The sequence below is a fragment of the Petromyzon marinus genome, unplaced genomic scaffold (genome assembly GCF_048934315.1).
Source record: "Petromyzon marinus isolate PM22_M1 ecotype Great Lakes invasive population unplaced genomic scaffold, UKy_Petmar_22M1.pri1.0 PM_Scaffold_14, whole genome shotgun sequence".
Lineage (NCBI taxonomy): Eukaryota > Metazoa > Chordata > Hyperoartia > Petromyzontiformes > Petromyzontidae > Petromyzon > Petromyzon marinus.
The window spans coordinates 181628-203702 of record NW_027423102.1 but is presented as its reverse complement, the minus strand read 5'-3'; the positions used below and the strand labels follow the sequence as shown (position 1 = coordinate 203702).

At 47.0% G+C, this 22075-nt stretch overlaps 1 long non-coding RNA gene across 1 annotated transcript; it reads left to right on the top strand.

Moving 5' to 3' along the window:
• The first annotated feature begins 2866 nt into the window (after positions 1-2866).
• LOC142922698 (uncharacterized) lies at positions 2867-21667 on the top strand. Its single transcript, XR_012940243.1, has 4 exons — positions 2867-3053; positions 15460-15550; positions 18670-18792; positions 20521-21667. It is a non-coding gene; the product is annotated as an uncharacterized LOC142922698 (long non-coding RNA).
• Positions 21668-22075: the final 408 nt, after the last annotated feature.

Here is a 22075-nt window from a genome sequence, read left to right as displayed (position 1 = left end):
GTGCACCTTGAGGCCACGTGAAGTGTCGAACGCCCGCCCGCTGGCAGGAGGTCACAGGGCAGACCCAGGTGCCACAGGTCGACTGACTGAGATGACTGACTGATGCACCACCTGTGCCCCTTACTGTGCCAAGTTGCTGTGCTTTAGCCATCCGGCGCTCTGCTCGTTGTTGTGAGCGTCGTTCCTGCACTCTCCGTTGTTGTTGGAGGGCGACTCCCTCCAACTGCCCAGTAGCGTCCTTCACGAGCCTCTTCCACAGAGGCCGATCTTGACACAGCTGGTACCAGTTATCGGCAAGTCCACTCAGCTCCACATCCTGCTGTACCACATCACTCCATCTCTTCTCTAGCCCGTGCCGCGTCCGTTCAGCCCCCTCGATCCGGCCGAATAAAAGCTGCTTGCGCATGCGGTGATTGGGCATGCGGGCTACATGGCCCAGCCAACGCAGCCTTGCCTACTGGAGGAGCTCACTGATGGGGCTTTGTCCAGATCTTTCGAGGATTTGTGAGCTCCTCACACAATCCAGCATGGGTAAACCCAGGATTGATCGGAGGCAGGCCAGCCTCAACGTTTCTAACTGGCAAAGATGTTCCATTAGGGGGGTCCACGTTTCACAAGCGTAGAGAAGGGAGGGAATGACTGCGGCTGAGAAGACCCGAAGCTTCGTGTGGAGCGACAGACCAGGTAGCTTCCACACAGCGTTACGCAACTGCTGAAAAGATAATGCCGCTCGACTGATTCGGAGTGAAACCTCTGCTGTTAAACCGGAGACGGTCATGAGCACACTGCCCAGGTATGGGAAACTTTCCACTCTCTCCACAACTGCCCCATCACCGATTGGGAGTTGTGGGGGTGGAGTGCTCGATGGTACAAAATACCCAGACAGGTGCTTCGTTTTGGTGGGGCTGATGGTAAGGCCCCACCTCTTAGTGGCACACTCCAGTTTTAGCAGAAGCGCCTCCAACTCCTCCTCTGAGTGAGCCGCAATTATCAGGTCATTGGCATACATAACGTGGTTGACCAATAGGGAGCCATCCCTTGACGGCATCCGGGCATTGATCAGCCTCCCACTGTATCTGTACCAGATGGAAATTCCTCCGGTACTGCTACTGAAGGCTTCACGAACTACGTGGTTGAAATAGATGTTAAATAATGTTGCAGCCAGAGGACATCCCTGTCGCACCCCAAGGTGAACAGAGAATGGCTCCGACTCCCGGCCATGTAGTTTTACCCGGGTCCGCTAACCATAATGAAGGTCCTTAAAGATCGTGAGCAGCGGGTCAGGGACTCCGAAAGCACGAAGAACCCAGAGCCCAGGCCTACTGATGGTGTCATAGGCCTTTACCAGGTCAATAAAGCAGAGATGAAGGTCTTGTTGGAATTCCCTACACCTCTGCTTTAGCAAACGGACAGAAAAAATGGCATCTGTGCAGGACCGCCCTTTCCTGAAACCACATTGGGGCTCCGCAAGCCTCTCCTCAGCATGCCTGGTAAGGCAGTGTTGAATAATCCTTGCCAGGACCTTTCCCGGCACACTGAGTGAGATGCCCCTGTAGTTGTTACAGTCTGTGCGTTCTCCCTTCTTAAAGATGGGGATCACCATGGCATCCGATCACCTCACTTACACCACCATCACTAATACCACCAACACCAACACCACCATCACTAACACCAGTAACACCACCACTATCACCACTACTAACAACCACAATCACTAACACCACCATCACTAACACAACTAACACCACCACCATCACGAGCACCACCACCACTAACACCACCAACATTAACACCACCACTCCTCCCCCTGCCAGTATGGGACACCAAAGACAAAGATCCCCGTAGAGACTTAACAGGCTGTAGGGGCAAGTGCTGTTAGCCAGCAGTACGTATGAAGGCCGGCACGACACACGAGGGTGTTGGATTGCCAGGACCACGCCCGGCCGCCTTTGTCTCCCCAGTGGCGATCTTTACACACCACACCAGGTACTCATTCGAGGTTAAGTCGATCTAGGGGAGGCCCAGCACCGGTTCAGATAATCGTTACTGCTGTTGGCCTTTAGAGGGAATCCAACTCGGGGACGCCGGGTTCATAGCGCAGCGCGCTGTCAGCTCCACGACCGTTCCACACACACACAGACTCACACAGACTCACACACACAGAGAGACTCACACAGAGCGTCTCACACACACAGACTCACACAGAGACTCACACACACACAGAGACTCACGCAGAGATACACACACACAGACTCACACACACAGACTCACACACACACAGAGACTCACACAGGGAGACTCACACAGAGTCTCACACGCACACAGAGACTCACACAGAGAGACTCACGCACACAGACTCACACACACACAGACTCACACACACACAGACTCGCACAGAGAGACTCACACACAGACTCACACAGAGAGACTCACACAGCCTCGCACAGAGAGACTCACACCACCACCGCCACCACTCACCCACAGCTCGGTTCCACTCCTGCTCTGGGGTCTGTCCGGGCCTCTCTAACGGCCAAACTGCCAATGGGAAGCACGTGGCACGAGACGCGGGGGCGGTACAAAGTAACCACGCCCCCGTGACGTCAGAGCCATGAGCTCCTCCCCCTCACACCTGAGCTCCTCCCCCCTGCTCCCCATGCGCGACCACGCCCCATGGCCCGACATTTCCCTCCCCCTCGCTACCCCCCCTGCCCCCCCCGCCCCTCCTCGTGACCCCCCTTCCCCCCCCGCCCCTCCACATTCGCAACCCCCCATGCCCCCTCACAACCCCCCATGCCCCCCCTCGCGACCCGCCCCCTCACCCCCCATGCCCCAACCCCCTCCCCTCGTCACCCGCCCCCTCACCCCCCATGCCCCGCCCCCCTCCCCCGCTGCTACTTCCGCTTAGGCCGGGGCCGAGTGGAGGCGGCGCGCGCTGTGGATTGTGGGTGGCGAGCGGCTGATTTGGATTCCAGCTCACGGCCACCGTCAGTGGCTCGCGAAAGCTTCTGAAGCGGCGGCTCGCTGGGCCTCCTCTACGTCGACTCAGCCTGAAGGTGAGAACCTCGCGCGGTGTGTCCACATCAGCAGTGGCGGCGGCGGCGGTGGGGGGAGACAGAGGAGGCGCCTGGCCCACAGCCGTCACGTTCTGCTGAGTTTGCTTCAAGCAGAGCTCGGCCCTGCTGCTGCTGCTGTTGAGAGGCACTCCCAGAGGGCCGTGTGGCTGATGGGAATTATAGTTGTGGTTAAATTATAGTTGTGGTTACAGTTCATAATAACGGTTTTTGGGTTAGATCGCGTTTATTTATAAATGTGTCGTAACCCTCCACCACCCGACACGGCCAATCAGCAAAAAAAGTGTCACGTTGACAAAAGACAAATAATTCACTACTTTAGCCCAGTACTCAAACTGTAAATGTGGATTCACTCTTCAGCACACCGGTGGGCTAAAGTAGTGAATTATTTGTCTTTTGTCAACGTGACACTTTTTTTGCTGATTGGCCGTGTCGGGTGGTGGAGGGTTACGACACATTTATAAATAAACGCGATCTAACCCAAAAACCGTTATTATGAATAATATTGGTCGCGAAAGCCTACGTGTTAAACTGTGGTTACAGTTGTTGGTCGTGGTTATTGTTGTGTGGTTGTTATTGTGGTGGTTGTGCAGGTGGTGGCACACGAGTTAACCCATAGCACCAGGGTCTAGCCCTCCTCTTGTACCTAGCCAGGCAGAGCAGTCAACCCATGGCACCTGAGTCTGGCCCGTGGCCTCCTCCTGCACTTAGCCTGGCACAGCCGTCAAACCTTGGCACCTGAGTTATTGTGGGGACATCACCGCCACGTAGTGGTGAATGGCGACAGTTGATGTGTGTGGGCTTGTGTGTGAGTATGATGGTGAATGCGTGAGTATGATGGTGAGTATCATGGCGAGTGTATCATGGTTAGTTAGTAATACTGAGTGTGAGTTTGACTAATTCTCCTCTCTCTCGCTGTCTCTGCTTTCCCCCCTAACTACCTCGCCTGGTGTACAGGAGGTTGTGGGTTCGACCCCGACCCTGATGCCTGCTGTATATTTGGAGTTTGCGTGTCTCTGTCTCTCCCCGTGGTCGTGTGGACTTTTTCTCCGGGTCCTCCGGTTTTTCCCTCCACATTTAGAAACATTCGTTTAAAGTTTTTACTTAAAACTTTCGTGACTGTGATGATGAGCCACTTCGTTGAGCTATCATTGGTGCCAAATCGCTTCTGAAGAAGAGATGTTTAGCTCAGTGGACCTTAGTCTAGTTTTCTCTCTCCTTCCCGAGCACAAAAACAAGCAGGAGCAGGGGTAGGAGCATTCTCCACTTAGTGGTGGTGATGACGCCACGGCGCTTGTGCCAGGATATGTGCACCACAGATATCCATCACATAGAGACCCATAGAGTCATCACACATAGACCTATACACTCACCACGCACATACCCTCAGACTTGCACAGAGAACCATAGACTCACCACAGAGACCCATAGACTCATCAGACAGAGAACCACAGACTCAAACAGATCCACAGACTCGCACAGAGCCCTATAGACTCACCAAACAGAGACATAGACTCACCAAACAGAGACATAGACTCACCAGACAGATACCCATAGACTCAATCGTACCCATACTCACACAGAGACCCATAGACTCACCACAGAGACCCATAGACTCACCACAGAGACCCATAGACTCACCACAGAGACCCATAGACTCACCACAGAGACCCATAGACACATCAGACAGAGACGCATAGACTCACCCCACAAAGACGCATAGACTCACCCCACAGAGACCCATAGACTCAGAGAGAGACCCATAGACTCACCAAACAGACCCATAGAATCACCACATAGAGACCCATAGAGTCATACAAAAACGCATAGACTCATCACACAGAGAACCACCGAATCAAACAGACTCGCACAGAGCCCTATAGACTCATAAAACAGACACACATAAACTCACCACACAGAGACCCACGGACTCTCACAGAGACCCATAGACTCACCACACACAGATCCATCGACTCACAGAGAGCCCCAAGGGCTCGCGTGTGTGGTTATTTAGTTGAAGGTGGAGGGGGATTACCAGCCCCTTGCACCCATCCAGAACTCCCTGTTGCCACTGTGTGGCTGCGAGGCGACGTGAGGTTTACAGCTGGTCAGGTTTGGCGCCCCCCCCCCCCCCAAAATGGCATTTCTCACAACCACCGCCGCGTTATCGACCGTCGCCATTCGCCAATATGTGACAGTGACGTCACCACGGCGCCTGTGCCAGGCCAGGTGCACTTTGAAGCCACGTGAAGTGTCGAAGGCTCGCTGACCGGAGGTCCTGGAACAGACCCAGGTGCCATGGGTTGGCTGACTGAGATGACTGGCAGATGCACCACCTGTACCCCGTACTGTGCCAAATTGCTGCATATTTATCATCCGGTGTTCCGCTCGTTGTTGTGAGCGTCACTCCTCCGTTGTTGGTGGAGGGCGACTGTCTCCAACTGCCCAGTAGAAGCGTCCTTCACGAGCCTCCCCCGCAGAGGCCGATCCCGACACCGCTGGTACCAGTCGTCGGCAAAGCCCACTCAGCTCCATATCCTCCCGTAACGCATCAGTCCGCCTCCACTCCAGCCCATGGCGTTCCCGCCCATCCCCCTCCATCCACCCACATACTCACCTACCGGCTTACTGACGCACTCACCCACTCATATCTGCTCGCGCACCCACACATTACATTTTAAATGCAGGCCACGCAAAGCATCGTGATCAGTTTACACCAAAATCTACTCTCAACCACTTAAACCACATATTCGTGAATGATGCGCACCCTAATCTGCCACTACGGTTGTGTGCAGGGTGTTGTGATGTCACGTAGTACGACGTTTCTCCTGGCCCCCCCCTTCTCCGTTATAACGCGCCGTCTATCTATGGCCTCGTCGCATTGGCCTTCATGGACGAGTGGTGATGGTGAAAGATGATTCAGCGGTGGACACTGAATTTACCGGGGCCCCATTTAACGTTTAGGTGACACGGGACACGGTACGTGAAGAACCTTTTATCTTTCGATTTAAAGCTTTTGTGACTGCAATGATTCATCTTCTTTGGTTCTTTCGGTAAAGTCACGTAGAATTAGAATAAAATAATAAATTGATAAAATAAAATAACACAATAATATTCTCACGACGTTTCGGCCACAACACAAGCGGCCTTCATCGGGTGAAGGGACGAGACTGTCTGGTAGGACAGCGCTGGAGTGTTGTCCTACCAGACAGTCTCGTCCCTTCACCTGATGAAGGCCGCTTGTGTTGTGGCCGAAACGTCGGGAAAATATTATTGTGTTATTTTATTTTATCAATTTATTATTTTATTCTAATTCTACGTGACTTTACCGAAAGAACCAAAGAAGATGAACCTTTTATCTGTCCTATAAGCAGACTCCTCTGCGTGGGATATTTAACACCTCTTAATGCACAGACAACAGCCAACTCAGCCTCGCCTGCCGGAGGAGCTCACTGATGATCGGACAGTGCCCAGATCTCTCAAGCATCTGTGAGCTACTCGCACACAAAGATCCCCCGTGTAGCCTTTAACAGACTGTTGGGGCAAGTGCTTTATAACATCATCAAAGGGGCGCTGCAATATGATGCAATCCAAATCACCGATCAGAGATTTTCCTATATATGGTCTTTGTTGATCGTGAATCAAGACTAATTGTATTGATTCCACTCAATCGATCCTGCAGCAAGCTCGAAATGTCCGATTTTATCTGCAATATTCTGCGTTTCACAGATCATACAAAGCAACGGTATTGATGCCCGATTTGTATGAGCGGGTGGGTGGCAGGGTGAGTGGGTTTTTGAGTGGGTGAGTGAGGGTGTGGGTGGCTTTAGTAGTTGAGCGGGTGGGTGAGTCAGATAATGAGGCACCGCAGTGGCGAGATGTTAACTCCCTCGCCCAGAATACAGGATGTAATCAATTCGATCCCGACCCTGAAGCCTGTATATTTGGAGTTTTCATCTTCTTCCGTGGTCGCATCGATTTTTTTTATTCCTTGGGATTTGTTTTACACGTAGGCTTTCGCGACCAATATTATCCATAATAGAGGGTTTTTTGGGTTAGATCGCATAAATATATAAATGTGTCGTTAAAACCCACCACCACCCGACACAGCCAACTAGTAAGGGTTGTCACGTAATCAGAACATGCCAATTTATCACTAGTACAGCACACCGGTGTGTTGGAGAGTCAAGCCACAACATTTACAATCTGAGTACAACTTTTCGCCAGTAATTACAACTAGCTTCATCAGGCGACAGCCAGATTTGTGGAGAAGTTAGTCTGTTTCGTTCCTTATAAAGAGGCATAGATGTGGTGACCACACTTTGGCGCTCTTGATGCAAAGTGGGGAGGGGGGGAGAGATTAATGAGTCAACGTACATTATGCATGCGCATTATGTGAACCCTTTGCGCTTGTCCTTCTGGTCCATTGTGTGCATTAAAATAGCCGGGTTTTCCCTCCGCATTTCAAATCAACATGCGTTTAAAGGATTTGAATGCAATAAATGTTTACGTGATAAGCCACTTCGTCGACCTATTATTTGTAACCAGGTCACTTGATATACCTCTGTGGGCCTTACCTGGTAAAATAAAAAAAATTGTTTAGTTTCAGTTTATTGGATGGTTGAGTGGGTAGGTGGGATTTTGAGTGCGTGGGTGGGTCAGTTGGAGATTGAGTGGGTGTCAGGGTGAGTGGGTGGGTAAATTGGTGAGTGAGTGAGTGTGTTTGAGATCCAGTGGGTGGGTTTGTGAGTGGGTGGGTGAGTAGGTGGCTGAGTCGGAGTGTGGAGTGCCATGGTGGCGAGATGTTAACTGCCTCGTCTTTTATAAACGAGGTCATGGGTTCGATCCCGACCCTGACGTCTGTATATTTAGAGTGAGTGGGTGTGTAGGTGGGTGCATAGGTAAGTTCTTGAGTGAGTGGCTTGGTGTGTTGATGAGTCAGTGGGTTAGTGAATGAGTGGGTTTGTGAGTGGGTGAGTGAGTGTGTGGGTGGCTTTAGTAGTTGAGTTGGTGGGTGAGTCAGATAATGAGGCGCCACAGTGGCGAGATGTTAACTCCCTCGCCTGGTATATTGGAGTTCGTAGGTTCCCCCCAACCCTAAAGCCTGTATACATTTGGAGTTTGCATCTTCTCCCCATGGTCGGGTGGAATTTTCTCCGGGTTCTCCGGGTTGTCCCTCCGTATTTAGAAACATGCATTTATAGAATGTGGCTGCTATAACGTTCTACGTGAAAAGCCACTTCATTGAGCTGTTATTTGTGGGCAGATTGCTTCTGATAAAGATTTATATAGCTGTGGGCCTTACCTGGAAAAAAAAAATCGTTTTAGTTCAGTGTTTTTTTATGATTGGCTGGGTGCGTGGGTGAGTGGGTTGGTGTGTGGGTGGGTGGATGAGTGGATGGGTGAGTAGCTGGATGCATGAGTGTGAGTTATAGATTGAGAGAGTGGCTTGGTGAGTGTGTGAGTGGCTCGGTGGTTGAGTTTGTGCGTGGTTGAGTAAGTAGCTGGTTGAGTAAGTGGCTGGTTGAGTTAGTGGGTGGTTGAGTTCATGGGTTGTTGAGTTAATGGGTGGGTATTTGAGTGGGTGGGTGTGTGGGTTCATGGATGGGAGAGTCGGAGAATGGAGCGCCATTGTGGTGAGATGCGAGCCACTTCACCTGGAAAACAGGAGGTTGTGGTTTCGATCTCGACCCTTCTGCCTGTATATTTGGAGTTTGCACGTTCTCCCCTTGGTCGCATGGATTTTTCTCCATGTCCTCCGGGTTTTCCCTCTGCATATAAAATCAACATGCATTTATAGGATTTGGCTGCAATAAATGTCTACGTGATAAGCCACTTCGTTGGCCTATCATTTGTAACCAGGTCACTACTGAAAGTGATGTACAGTATATAGCTCTGTGACCCTTACCTGGTAAAATAAAATTAGTTTAGTTTATTGGCTGGGTTGGTGAATGGGTAGGTGGGTTGTTGTGTGCTTGGGTTGGTGGGTTAGAGATTGAGTAGTTGTCAGGGTTGAGTGGGTTTGTTGTGAGTGGGTGGGTGAGTGGGTGGCTACGTCAGATAGTGGAGTGCCATTGTGGCGAGATGTTAACTTCCTCGTATTTTATGCAGGAGGTTGTGAGTTCAATCCCGACCCTGACGCCTGGAAATTTGGAGTGTGCATGTTGTTCCTGTGGTCGCGTGACATTTAATCAGAGTTCTCCGGGTTGTCCTGCTGCATTTAGACACATGCATTTATAGAATTTAGCTTCTACGTGAAAAGCCACTTCATTGAACTGCTATTTGTGGTCACGTGGCTTCTGAAAAATATCTATTTTGCTGTGGGCCTGACCTGGTAAAATAAAAAAAAATATTTAACATTTAGTTTAGTTTGTGGATAATTGGGTGGGTGGGTGAGTGGGCAAGTGCATGGGTGAGTGCCTGGGTGGGTTTATGGGTACTGAGTGGCTGGGTGAGTCAGTGCCTGGATGCATGTGACGGTGGGTATTTAAGTGAGTGGGTGACTGTGTGGGTTAGTGGGTGGGAGAGTCATATAGTGGGGGGCCACAGTGGCGATATGTTAACTACCTCGCCTCGTATACAGAAGGTTGTGGGTTCGATCCTGACCCTAATGCCTGTAGATTTCCCTCCACATTTAGAAACATGTATTTAGAGGAGTTGGTTGCTATAAATGTATACATGATAAGCCACTTTTTTGAGCTATAATTTTTGGCGATGGTGCTTCTGAAAACGATATTTATAGCTCAGTGGGCCTGACCTGGTAAAATAAACCTGGTTGAGTTAGTGGGTGGTTGAGTTAATGGGTGGTTTAATTATTGGGTGGCTTTATTATTGTTTGGTTGAGTGATGGGTGGATGATTAGTTATTTGGGTAGTGGGTGATTTGGTGAGTCGGTGAGTGGCTGAGGGAGTGGGAGGTGGTTGGGTGAGTGTCTGGGTTAGAAATGGAGTGGGTGGCAGGGTGAGTGGATGTGTAAGTGGGTGAGTGAGTAGGTGAGTGGCTGGGTAATTAGGTGAGTGGCTCGGTAAATTATTGAGCAGCTGGGCGAGTAGGTGAGTGTATGGGTGAGTGTGGGTGGGTATGTGGTTGGGTGAATGAGTGTGTGGGAAGGAGGTTAGGTGGGTAGTGGGTGGGTTATACATTGAGTGAGTGCGTTAGTGACTGGGTGAGTGAGTGGGCAGGTGGGTGGGTGAGTGAGTGGGCAGGTGGGTGGGTGAGTGGGTGGGTTAGCAATTGAGTGGCTCGGTGAGTGAGTGCTGGGTCGGTGAGTGGGTGAGTAGGTGAGTGTGTGGGTGTTAGTTAGTGGGTGGGTGATTGATGGGGTGGGTGTGTGAGTGAGGAGATGGGTGGGTGGGTTGGTGAGTGCATGAGGGAGTAAGTGGGTGGTTGGGCGAGTGCATAAGTGAGTGGGTCAGTGAGTGGGTGTGTGGGTGTGTGTAGATTAGTTTGGTATGAGATTGAGTGGGATGCTGGGTGAGTGGTTGAGAAGATAGGTGGGCAAGTTAATGAGTGAGTGGGTAGGTTAGTGGAGGGGTGAGTGACGGGTTGGGTGAGTGAGTGAATGGGTGAGTGACGGCTGGGTGGGTAATTTAACATGGGAAGTTGAGTGGGTAAGTTAGCGTGTAAGTGAGTGGATGGCTGAGTCAGAGAGTGAGGCGCCAAGGTGGTGAGATGTTCACTATTTTGCCTAGTATACAGGAGGTGGTAGATTCGATCCCGACCCTGTCGCCTGTATATTTGGAGTTTGCAAGTTCTCACCCGTGGTCGCCTGGATTTTGTTCTAGATACTCAGGGTTTTCCCTCTGCATTTAGAAGCAACATGTGTTTAGAGGATTTGGCTGCAATAAATGTATCTGTGATAAGGCACTCGTATATCTATCATTTGTAGCCAGGTCTATTCTGAAAAGGATCTATATAGCTTAATGGGCCTTGCCTGGTGAAATAAAAAGTAAATTTCAGTTTAAAGCTTTCATGACTGCAAGGATTCATCTTCTTGGTTCTTTCGGTAAAGTCACGTAGAATGGGAATAAAATAATAAAATTAAATAAGACAATAAAATTCTCACGACGTTTTGGCCACAACACAAGTGGCCTTCTTCAAGTGAAGAGACAGGTCTGTCCGGAAGACAGAGCTTGAATGAACGCTGACATGCAAGGACCGCGTCTATTAAGCTGTGTGGGCGGAGTTAAAATATGAATTTGCATGTTACCTGCATCACCTCCGGAGAGGAGGAGGGAGGGGGCTGGGAACACAGGCAGAGAGGAAACAAGAAAAGGGGCAAGTGCAACAGCCAAGGTGCGCTGTTGTGTCCTGAGTTGCCTTATGACTATGCTGTAAACTGGACTACTATATAATACAATATTATACCTTCCAATCTAAACTACATTGTATAACATCATATCATAGACAAATTCCACTTTTGAATTATACAATGCGTTACTTTACACTACCCTATACTTTAGATTATAAACTATTAGACTTGTGATATTACACTATGTCTTATTCTATGAACCCAACTATATACCACACTGATGTATATTCATTATGCAATTACGATGCTATATATTGCCTTATGAGTTATGTTAAACATTACAATGTTATACTATTAATTATTATACTACATGTTGTAAACCATACCATTGACCGTGGTGTGAGAAGTATTAAGAGGCAGTGCCAGCGAAAGGGCTGCGGTCTGAAAATCACCATAAAATACAATCAATTAAGAACCGAAATGGTTTAAAACATCTTTCCAATGGTTACTAAGCCAGAATCCATCTTCTCGGTTGAAATTGTATCTGTGCTTGTATATGTGGATGGCCTCATGAACGAATCTCTCATGGTAGCCGGTTGGCTTGCAAAGAACCTCTGTCTTGGAGAAGTCAATGTCATCTGAGCCCACTGAATTATAACAGTGATCTGCCACGGCAGAGGAGTTCGTCCTACCGTGTTTCAAGTCTGCTTTATGTTCGCGGATGGGGTCTGATATATGTCGTGTGGTTTCTCCAATGTAGCTGCTACCACAGACGCACTTTAGTTTGTAAACGCCCAGGTACTGTATGTCTGGAACCACATCCTTTACAGATGGAACCAGATCACGGATTTTTTTGTACTGTGTTGAATTGGACCTGGATTTTGTGTTTATTCAGGATTTTGGAGATATTTTTGTGACCCCCGCAATGTACAGTGAGGGAAAAAAGTATTTGATCCTCTGCTGATTTTGTACGTTTGCCCACTGACAAAGAAATGATCAGTCTATAATTTTAATGGTCGGTTTATTTGTGGTGAAGGTTGTTTTGAAAACGAGCTACGTAGCTCATTGGGCCTAACCTGGTAAAATAAACATAATTTAGTGTGTAGGTGAGTGGGCGGTGGGTGAGTGAAATATTGGGTTAGAGATATAGGTGGGTGGCTTGCTGAGTGGGTGAGTGGCTCGGTGGTTAAGTTAGTGGGTGGTTGAGGTAGTGGGTGGTTTAATTAATAGGCGATTTAGTTTGTGAGTGGTTGAATTATTGGGTGGTTGACTGATGGGTGGGTGAATAATTCCGTGGTAATGGGTGAGTAGATGAGTGGGCGGGTGGTTGGGTGAGTGGGGGATTAGAAATTGAGTGGATTGCAGGGTAAGTGGATGTGTAAGTGGGGTGGGTAAGTAGGTGAGTGGCTGAGGGAGTGGGCAGCTGGTTGGGTGAGTGGGTGGGTTAGGAATTGAGTGGGTGGCAGAGTCAGTTGATGTGTAAGTACTGGGTGAGAAGGTGAGTGGCTCATTGAGTAAGTGAGTGGATGGGCGAGTAGGTGAGTGGATGGATGAGGGAGTGAGTGGGTGGGTGAATTAGTGGGTGGGTGAGTGGATGTTTGGGTGGGTGGATGAGTGAGTGAGTGTGTGGGTGAGTGAGTGAGTGAGTGTGTGGGTAGGTGGTTAGGTGGTTAGTGTGTGGGTTATAAGTTGAGTGGGTTAGTACCTGAGTGAGTCGGCGGGTGGGTTGGTGAGTTCGTTGTTGGATGAGTGGGTGAGTATTAGTGGGTAGGTATGTAGGTGAGTGATTGACTGTGTGGGTGGGTGAGTGAGTGAAGAGATGGGTAGGTGGGTTGGTTGGTGGGTGCGTGAGTGAGTAAGTGGGTGCGTGAGTGCATAAATGGGTAGGTGAGTGAGTTAGTGGGTATGAGATTGCGTGGGTGGTTGGGTGAGTGGTTGAGAATTAATTTTGATGAGTTAGTGGGTGGGTGAGTCGGTGAGTGAGTGGTTGGGTTAGCGTATGGGTAAGTGAGCAAGTGGTTGGGTGAGTGTGTGGGGTAGTGAGTGATTGAATAAGTGGGTGAGTGAGGGGCTGGGTGGTTGGCTTGGCTAGTGAGATTGTGGGTGGGTAAGTGAATGGGTGAATGGGTGTATTGGTCGGTGAGTGTGTGAGTAAGTTAGTCGGCACGTGATTGAGCGGGTGGCTGGCTGAGTGCGGGAGAAGATGGGTGGGTGAGTTAGTGGGTAGGTGAGTTGGTGCGTGGTTGGGTGAGTGAGGGGGTGGTTGGGTGAATGGGGGAGTGACTGGTGGGTGGGTAAGTTAATGTGGGAGGTTGAGTGGGTGAGTTAGTGTGTAATTGGGTGAGTGGGTCAGAGAGCGGGGTGCCACTATGGTGAGATATTAACTACCTCACTAAGTATACAGGAAATCGTGTATTCGATTCTGACCCTGCTGCCTGTATATTATGAGTTTTAATGTTTTGCCTGTGTCTTCGTAGATCTTTCTCCGGGTCCTCCAGATTCATCCCTCCCCATTTAGAGTCAAGATTTGTTTAGAAGAAATGTCAGCTTGATAAGCCACTTCGTTCACGTATCAGTTGTAACCAGATCACTTCTAAAATGTTTTATATAGCTCTGTGGGGCTTACCTGGTAAAATACAAAATAGTTTAGTTGTAGTTTATTGGATGGGTGATTGGGTAGGTGGGTAGTTCGGTGCGTGGGTGGGTTAGAGGTTGAGTAGGTGGCAGGATGAGTGGGTGGGTGAGTAGATAAGTGGCTGGTGAGCAGGTGGGTGGATGAGTGCATGAGTTATAGATTAAGTGGGTGAATGGGTCAGTGTGTGATTTGGGGCATGAATAGGTGATTGGGTGGGTTAGTGGAGTGTTGAGTGAGTGGGTCGTTGAGTTAGTGAGTGGGGGGTATGCAGGTGGGTTCGTAGGTAAGTGGTTAAGTGAGTGGCTGGGTGTGTTGATGAGTGAGTGGGTTTCGCGATTGAGTGGGTGCCACGGTGATTGGGTTCATGAGTGCTTGGCTGGGTGTTTGAGTGGGTGGGTGGGAGGCTGAGTCAGAGTGGAGCGCCAGGGTAGCGGAATGTTAACTCCCTCGCCATTTGTATAAGACATCGTGGGTTCGATCTCGATCGTGACGCCTGTATATTTGGAGTTTGCATGTTCTCCCTGTGGTTGCATGGATTTTTCTCTGGGACCTCCGAGTTTTTCATGCATATTTAGAAATATACATTTAGAGGCTTTGGCTGCTATAAATGTCCACGTGATAAGCCACTTCTTTGAGCTATCATTTGTTTGCCACGTCGTTTCCGACAAGGATCTATATAGCTCAGTGGGCCTTGCCTGGTGAATTTAAAATAATTCAATTGTAGTTGAACTATTTTAAGTGAATAGGTGGATGAGTGGGTCGGTGGGTTGGTGAGTGGCTGGTTTAGTAAGTGAGAGGTTGGATGAGTGGGTGGGTGGTTGAGTTGTTGGTTTAGAGATTAAGTACGTGGCAGGGTGAGTGAGTGGGTGGTTGAGTTGTTGGTTTAGAGATTCAGTACGTGGCAGGGTGAGTGAGTGGGTGGCTTTACGAGTGGGTGGGTGGGTGGATAAGTCAGAGAATGGGGCGCCATGGTGGCTAGGAGATGTTAACTGCCTCGCCTGGTATATTGGACTTCGTAGGTTCGATCCCGACCTTGACGCCTGCTGTATATTTTAAGTTTGCATGTTCTCCCCGTGGTCGTGCAGATTTTTCTCCGGTTTCTCCAGTTTTTCCCTGCACATTTAGAAACATGAGTATTTTGAGCATTTGGCTGCTATACATTTCCATGTGATAAGCCACTTTGTTAGGCTATCATTTGTGGCCAGGTCGGTTCTGAAAAATAGCTCTGGTAATATAAAAAATGGTTTCATTTATAGTCTACATAGGATTGACTTCCCAGGAAGTAACACTCATTGTATAAACCCCAGAAGAATATTGTTTTGAGTCACCTAAACCAGAATGTGAACTGATATATTCGTATTTTCAAGCGAGGTTCTTGGCCACAGACCACCTGGACAAATATGATGTAGTTTAGTTTGCATATGAATTATTACTTGGGGTTTGTTGACATGATAAAGTTAATGTTTTCTTTGACAGGTCTATTGTGTTGTACACTCTGACAGGGGCTCAGGCTTGTTGGGGCAGCATCTGGCTGAAATGCACCTTCACAACAGGAAGATTGGAGAGAGGCTTCACAAGGAAGAGAAACTATCGGTATTGAATCATGAAAATCTAAAACATGTGGAAAACTAGGCCCACCGATCCAACCCTAGCATCATGTCAACTATGTATTATGTTGACATTCCTTCGCACTGAGAGTAGGCATGCTAATCGGATCTAATGAATATGTGTAAACAGGCGATTTGTGTGTAAACAAACACACATTTCATACAGCTGTTTATTAATCGTAAAAATCAAGCGATTGAGCTAGTGAATGAGATAGACACATGCTGTCATTATTTCATACATGAACACAACTAGCCAGCCAGCGGTCATGCTTTTCCACACCTAATCACATTCATCTCTTTGTTTTAGCCATCTTTGTGATGAAGGGAACTGTATTGTTCATGTGTGTGCAATGTACTTTTCAGAATATGAATTATGTTGGGTAATATATGAATTATGGCTATTAAAAGTATCTGTATTTAAGTCCATCAGGGCAAACTCTTCTGCAAAGGAGACTTAGAGCATTCAACATTGCGTCCCTTTATATTTTTGCTAATCGCAATATTTTTCGATTTAAAGCTTTCGTGACTGCAGGGATTCATATTTTTGTTTCTTTCGGTAAAGTCACGTGGAAGGGAAATAATAAAATAATACAAATAAAACATTATATAATAAAATTTTCACGAAGTTTCGACCACAACGCAAGCAGACGTCCTCAGATGAAGAAACAGAGCTGTCGGAAAGACAGCGTCTTAATGAACGCTGGGTAGTGTTCATTAAGACGCTGTCTTTCCGACAGCTCTGTTTCTTCACCTGAGGACGGCTGTTTGCGTTGTGGCCGAAATGTCGTGAGAATTTTATTATATTATGTTTTATTTGTATTATTTCCCTTCTACGTGACTTTGCCGAAAGAACCAAGAATATAATCGCAATATGTTCAGGAGATAAATGTCAAGGTCTGCTAGCCAAAAGAAGGCTTTAGGAGAGAGTTCATGTAGTTTTGCTATTCATTCATTAAAGGGCAATAGAGTAAATGCTAAAATAAATGTTTTCAGCTAATTATTTATATACGCTAGATTTACAAGTCTATAATGTACAGAAAATACCATGGTTGGCCAGACCATTGCTCGGCATCTGCATGTGGCTCCTGGGCAGTTCAAGTGTGGCTCTGCAGAGGCGCTGCTAATTTGTAACTCTTCAATTTAACTTTATATGAAGTGAGAACAATCTGGTATCGGAGGCAGGCCATGAGTACTCCCAGGGCACTGAGATTTCTAAAGTCAAAATTCCACAGCCAGTCGACACGAGTCAACTTCTGTATGGCTAATCTTTATCTCTTGTGGCTCCCGCGGCCATCTGAAGATTATGGTATGCTGCTGGTAGGGTCAGGAAAGTTGGTCACCCTTGGTATATATCTGTATATGCGTTGATGATTTTGTGCAATGTTCAGCTGCTCCGTCACGACAGGGGTCCCAATCAGTTTGAGACTGCTAAATTAAGGTTCTCATGTGTTTTACAGATTTTGATAAAAATTTCAGTCTTGAATTTCTCCCAACAGGTATAGACCCTGGGCAGGAGGATGTAGAGTATGTGGGTTTCATACGGCTATATGCTGTGGTTACATCCCACATGTGATCTCCGCTTTAAAGTCATGAAACTGGTTGTAGCCCATTTAAATTTGAATATACCCGTTTAACACGTAGGCTTTCGCGGCCAATATCATCCATAATATCGTTTTTTTTTGGGTTAGATCGTTGAAATATAAATTTGTCGTTAAACCCGCCACCGACAGCCAATTCGTAAGGTTTGTCACATAAACAGAACATTCCAATTCGTGAAGGGCTCACAAGTGACGTCATCACATCTATCCCTCCAAGGAATGAAACAGGAGGATTTCTCTATGATTTTGGCTGTCCACCTAATGATGATAGTTGTAAATACCAGCGAAACGTCATACTCAGATTGTAAATGTTGTGGATTTTCTCTCCAACACTTCGGTTTGCTGTTCAAGTAGCGGATTGGCATGTTCCGTTTACGTGACAACCTTACTAATTGGCTGTTAGGTGGTGGTAGGTTTAACGGCTCATTCATTTTTATGCGATCTAACCCAGAAAAAACTATGTTATAGATTTAATATACCCTTTTGTTGAAGGACAGCCTGGGTGACCAAAGTTTTATAGGAACGGCAATAATGTTTACTTGATTAAATTAGTTTTATCATGGAGCGGTGAAATCAGCTGTTGTTCAGATGTCAGTCTAATTAGTATTACATCGTAGAAATATGAGAGTCCTTTGTGTAATATTCTATTAACCACTGATGATGGTAACATTGGTTTAAGGTTACATTTTAAGAAGAACTAGATTGGCGTACATTTTATCTTGTGCAAGTACACAAATTTATAAAACAATATATTTGATAAAAAAAATGCATATATTTTCTTCCATTGCACACAGTTGTACCATTGATAACAGGGCACACAGTTACAACTGACATCACCAGATATCACTGAAGTTCCCTCAGAGATCGATCTTGCATAACCAGTGTTCACGTAATCAGTTATGTTTTCGCTAATTACCAATTACACTCAGCCGGGTTTGAGAGACTTGTATGAATGTATGTTGAACTTCCTTTCCACCGTACATAGCCAACCGTGCTAAACGGAGGTGTGGGAATTAAGCGCAGAACCTATCGTTAGGATCAATGCTGTTGTAATTTTTTTATGAGGATATCAATTGGTGGCTAAAATGAGATGTTCAAAGACTACAGCATGATAATCGGTACATAACATGAGTGTCGAATTATGTCTTAAGAATTACCCAGCCATTTGTACGTAAAATTCAACGTTTCTGGGTGACATCTTAAGTCCGTGTTCTTCATTGCAAGGCCCGTGGGCCGGTGGCAGTCCCTGGTGTCCTTTTTACTGCGACCCCTGACGTGCAGTCCCCGACAATACACACAAGTGAAAACACCCCATCATGCTGTCAAACCCCCCAATGGTTTCAAATGTGAGATGGCTCTTTCACTGATAATGTCTTATTCGCGAAAGTGGCCCCCCTCCGAAAATGAGTGAATATCACTGTTTTAGGTCAAGGATTGGCCAAATAAAGTAGGTATTATTTGCTTATGTTTCTAAATGTCCGTAATAAAACTATATTTATGCCACCAGCTGAATGAGTGGCAGGAGGACTGGGTGACGTTCTTCTCACGGCAGAAACTGCAGCTTCAGCTGGACATGATAGAGAAGGACTACGGTGAACGGGAAACCCGCGAGCTCTGGTCTCGGCTTCAGGTTCGTAAGCTGTTTCACTCTTGCCCTTAACCCTTTCCTGTTCCGAGACGACTGCTCATTTCAGGATGGGTCTCGTTCACCACCGAATCTCGGAACCCGCAAGCGGTTCAGCGGTAATTTTATTTAGAGAGGCATAGCGCCGTTGTTTTTAAAGACATTGTACTCGCTGCAGAGCACCGTAGCAACAGGACAGCACTCTATTATAGCTGGTACCAAACTGTGCTACACACGTTCCCGCACGGCCTTGTGGGATCCTCGGTACTAATAAAGTTAATTAATATTTACTTCCTATTACGTTCCGATGACGTACACGAGATTCAGCGGTGAACGGGATGCACCCCGCAACTTGCGGTCATCTCTGAGCAGGAAAGAGTTAATACATGCAGCAGTGTAGCTCATCATGTGCACAGCCATATGGGAAACCCATTTGATCGCAGTGGGTTTTCGAGGTGACTTTAAAGGTAAAGTGGTGTTTCACACGCAGGCTTTCGCGACCAATATTATTCATGATAAAGTTTTTTTTGGCTTAGATCGCCCATTAGTAATGTTTCTGACATGAACAGAACGTGCCATTTATGTTATTGCTTCGGCACTCTGGTGTGTTAGAGAGGAAACGCGGAACATTTTAAAATGAGTACGACCTTTCGCTGGTGATTACAACCAGCATCATCAAGCAATTGCCAGAAGCGTTCTGACTTCTGGCAATTGCCTCATTGCAATTGGAGGTGGGTGTACGACGCATGTAAATTTATGCGATCTAACTCGAAAAAAACGTTATCATGAATAAAGCGGTGTTGTTTTTTGCGTGGTGTGCAGCTTCGGTTGGGGGATTTTTTCCGGGACGTAGAGGTGGTTCTGGCACTGCTCCACAGTGATATATGGACTGGGAATGCTGCAGAGATTAATGAAGGGCCCGTCATCTTTGACCCAGCCTCCTTCTATGGGCACTCGGAGTACGAGCTTGCCATCGCTGGGTACAAAAAAAAGCTACAAACAACCAAAACAATAGCAGCAACTGCCGTTCACTGCCCTGTCTGTGGCATGCAAGGTTCATTCGTATAACCTCAGTGTGGCAAGGGCTGGCTCATTTAATAAATAACAGAGACCAGGTAGAGTTGTGGTTGAGATGTCTACATGCTGAGGTCTCCACCCTCTCTATTTGCTAACTTACAAAGACTCATCCTTCCTTGCTAAGGCGTTTTGGGCAAATCCTGTTAAAGCTGATACAGTCAACAAAACAATAGTGGAACGATAAAACTCTTACTTATCCACGGCACTTGAGGATGCTTGAATGTTCCAGAAACACAGTTTGTCGAACAAGGAACCCCTGTTTCAGAGACAAGTTGCCACTGATGTGCTTTACCAGAAATCCAAGCTGAAGATAATTCATTACACGTCAAATGGAATTCAAACCCTCAGAGCTGGGATATGCTTCAGTGAACAAAAACACATTTGACATGATGTTTACTGTGCAGCCATTGGTGACCAAGTTGAGACCACAGCATTCCTGCACTTAATTCGCAGGAACGTTTGTTGATAGATGGCTCACTGAATTTTGAATGGAGGACCTCAATGGCATTGGCTCGGTGCTCTGACATTGAAATTAACCTCGAGCCACTCAATTACCTGCATTACGTTGAATTTGTTAAAATTTGTTCATTGTTATGTTGTTCGTGCTGGAACAGCAGCATTGTAAGATTTTGAATGTTTGGTGTTGTTTGGGTACAGGATGTTCCAGGAGCTTTAGCTCTACGCTTCACTCATCCTACCACGCTCTCATCCCAAAGTCACAAGGCTTCGGCAAGAACCAGAAGCTCTAGCAACTCTTCCACTACCTGAACCACTGGAATTACTTTGGGACAGGATACCGAGGGTAATCCATCTCCACCATGCGCAGTCTCCTCAAGTGAATGAACGGTGCAGGAAATCGTGGGCTATGGTGTATAACTATAAAAATTCTTATCGGCCATGATATACATTGTTGAATAAAGGCCTTCCCTAAGCCACCAAATAAATCTCACAAAACTAGTCCATTTAATTGCTGTGCAATGCCCTAGGCATTCCACGTGAGTGTGACCGGGGGTCCCTTTGTTCCGCATCCTGGCCATGATATCCGCGCGAAAACTGGGTCAGTTAATGTTAGAATCAGAATCTTTAATTAGGCTGGACGAATCTGATGAGCTATGAAGCTCTTTTTTTCACAGATGTCCAGTCGGGGCGAGTCAGAAAGTTACAACAACAAACAGCAATACAAACAGATAGGAGGGCAAAGTAAAGGAACGCGAAGCAAATTTTGACTTAAAACTTTCGTGACTGCAGGAAATCATATTCTTGGTTCTTTCGGTAAAGTCACGTAAATGGAAAACAAAAAACAATAAAATAAAGACCACTTGTGTTGCGATTGAAACGTCCTGGGTTTTTTGCTTTTATTATTTTCAATTTATTTTTTATTTGTTATTTTTTAATTTATTTTTTTATTTAATTTGAATTTTATTTCTTGTTTTCTATTTACGTGACTTTACCAAGAATATGAACGCTAAGCAAGTCATGAAATGAAAATATATAAGAGTTCAAATTGCATTAGTGCATCAATTCCTGCCAAATTTTTTTATCACCAAATGCCATTTTGGGCAAGGCAGCATAACAAAAACAATCCCAGATGTTTGGCTAGTACCAGTTACAGTGTATGTTTTTGTTGTTGTTTTGCTATGGGAGTAAACCCATGCAGAGAAAGGGACCAGAATTAGGAAAGCGATGCCAGGCACTCCTTCAGAAGATGCCATGCACGGGCGTGACCACTGCACCACCCTGACGCCCAAACAAATGTAATTCAAATAATCTACAATACTGGAAAAATAAACCCTATTAGTATCAACCGAATGTCTGGACAATCTGACCCCCTCTACACAAGTAACAGTTGAGAGTCAACGCTGTGATGTTGTGCGATTGGTGCAAGCGACCCATCGTTGTGTTTTAATGTTGAGCGGTTAAACTTGCACTGTTGTGGGGTGAGGTCAAGTCCGATGGCTGCTTCCAGCGGTGTCAAGGTGAGCGTTTTGAAGAGGCTCGCGAAGGATGATACTTGGCAGTTGGGTGCAGTCTCCCTCCATTAACAACAGAGGACAGAGGAGCGACGCTCACAACAATTGGCTGAGCACTGGGCGTATACAACGCATGAAGTCGGCAGCAAGTTTATCTCAGGGAGTTGACCCGCACACGACAACTGGGTCTGTCCCGCGTGTTCACGCTATAACGCGGTTGCCTTCATTTAGGGAACGCGCAC